The following is a 2,500-nucleotide window of genomic DNA, read 5'->3' as shown; positions in this document are numbered from 1 at the left end:
GTGACAGGCGGGTAAAGGGACAGGCAGATCTATAGTGACAGGCGGGTAAAGGGACAGATCTATAGTGACAGGCGGGTAAAGGGACAGGCAGATCTATAGTGACAGGCGGGTAAAGGGACAGTCAGATCTATAGTGACAGGCGGGTAAAGGGACAGACAGATCTATAGTGACAGGCGGGTAAAGGGACAGGCAGATCTATAGTGACAGGCGGGTAAAGGGACAGTCAGATCTATAGTGACAGGCGGGTAAAGGGACAGACCTATAGTGACAGGCGGGTAAAGGGACAGACAGATCTATAGTGACAGGCGGGTAAGGGGACAGTCAGATCTATAGTGACAGGCGGGTAAAGGGACAGACCTATAGTGACAGGCGGGTAAAGGGACAGACAGATCTATAGTGACAGGCGGGTAAGTACTCAGGGCCGTAAAGAAAGGAAGAGGCCATTTGGGACATACAGCAGCACATGACTTAGACTCAGGCACAAACCTACACACGAGGCAAAGGAATATTAACCTATCGTCCCAGGTCTCCCCCTCCCCACACGAAAACACACATACACGCACAGCCTCAGAATGCCCCCTCTGCAACATGTAACCCCAATGCACTTTGATGGGTGGCCGACGCACAGAGAGAAAGTCTTAGCTTTTTTAAATTGATGCAGCCTTTCCAACATAGACAAGCGCACACGTACACAACGCACCACAGAAATATGACTTAGAGCTGAAGTTACGGATTCAGCACAGTCCTGACACAATACCTCCCAATGGTACCAGTACCTAATGTCCATATTATTCCTAACGCGTGAAAAGGATGGCTACCGCACATAAATAAAATTTCGTTTTTCATGCATGTTGTCTTTCCAACATAGACAAACCGCACACATGCGAAAATATGGCTCCAGATCTCAAGTTATGAATTGAGCTCATGCCACCGGCCACTAATAAGTGACAGCTGAGAGCGTGTCCAGCAGAATGTATTCTCAGCTCAGCCTCATACGGTTTCATCCTCAGCTATGGCACATACTGTCCGAGCCTTTTTTTTGTGCACCTAAAAGTAAATCCGTGCAAGTCTTACGGTTCACTTTGCCTGTATCCATGAAACTCTCTATGGTACTGTTAATAACCTGATAAATATCGGCAGATAGACTATAATGAAATGGTGGTATTGCTAGGAAATACCATGTGATGGCCTCACTGTGTTGGCTATGCTTTCCAGGAAATTCTGGAGCTGCTCATAACCAGAGTAATGCGGTAATACAGCTAAATATACCATAATAACCTGAGTAATACAGATAGATAGACCATAATAACCTGAGTAATACAGATAGATAGACCATAATAACCTGAGTAATACAGATAGCTAGACCATAATAACCTGAGTAATACAGATAGATAGACCATAATAACCTGAGTAATACAGATAGATAGACCATAATAACCTGAGTAATACAGCAAGATAGACCATAATAACCTGAGTAATACAGATAGATAGACCATAATAACCTGAGTAATACAGATAGATAGACCATAATAACCTGAGTAATACAGATAGATAGACCATAATAACATGAGTAATACAGATAGATAGACCATAATAACCTGAGTAATACAGATAGATAGATCATAATAACCTGAGTAATACAGATAGATAGATCATAATAACATGAGTAACACAGTAATACAGATAGCTAGACCATAATAACCTGAGTAATACAGATAGCTAGACCATAATAACCTGAGTAATACAGATAGATAGACCATAATAACCTGAGTAATACAGTAATACAGATAGATATACCATAATAACCTGAGTAATGCAGATAGATAGGCCATAATAACCTGAGTAATACAGATAGATAGATCATAATAACCTGAGTAATACATATATATAGACCATAATAACCTGAGTAATACAGATAGATAGACCATAATAACCTGAGTAATACAGATAGATAGATCATAATAACCTGAGTAATACAGATAGATAGACCATAATAACCTGAGTAATACAGATAGATAGATCATAATAACCTGAGTAATACAGATAGATAGACCATAATAACCTGAGTAATACAGATAGATAGACCATAATAACCTGAGTAATACAGATAGATAGACCATAATAACCTGAGTAATACAGATAGATAGATCATAATAACCTGAGTAATACAGATATATAGACCATAATAACCTGAGTAATACAGATAGATAGACCATAATAAACTGAGTAATACAGATAGATAGACCATAATAACCTGAGTAATACAGATAGATAGATCATAATAACCTGAGTAATACAGATAGATAGACCATAATAACATGAGTAACACAGTAATACAGATAGATAGACCACAACGGTTTGTTTGTTGTTTTAGAGGCACAGTGTTTTTTTAGGTAGGCACATGTATTCTTGGACGAGAGAGCAGGACAGAGAAAGAGAGGGAGAGACAGAAGCATGCATTGGCATGTTCAGCTAACCATTCTCCTTTAGTTTCTCTGGG

Source organism: Coregonus lavaretus, assembly GCF_964263955.1.
Source record: "Coregonus lavaretus genome assembly, chromosome: 32".
NCBI classification, from domain to species: domain Eukaryota; kingdom Metazoa; phylum Chordata; class Actinopteri; order Salmoniformes; family Salmonidae; genus Coregonus; species Coregonus lavaretus.
The sequence above is the reverse complement of the archived record's forward strand: the minus strand, read 5'-3'. Positions refer to the sequence as shown.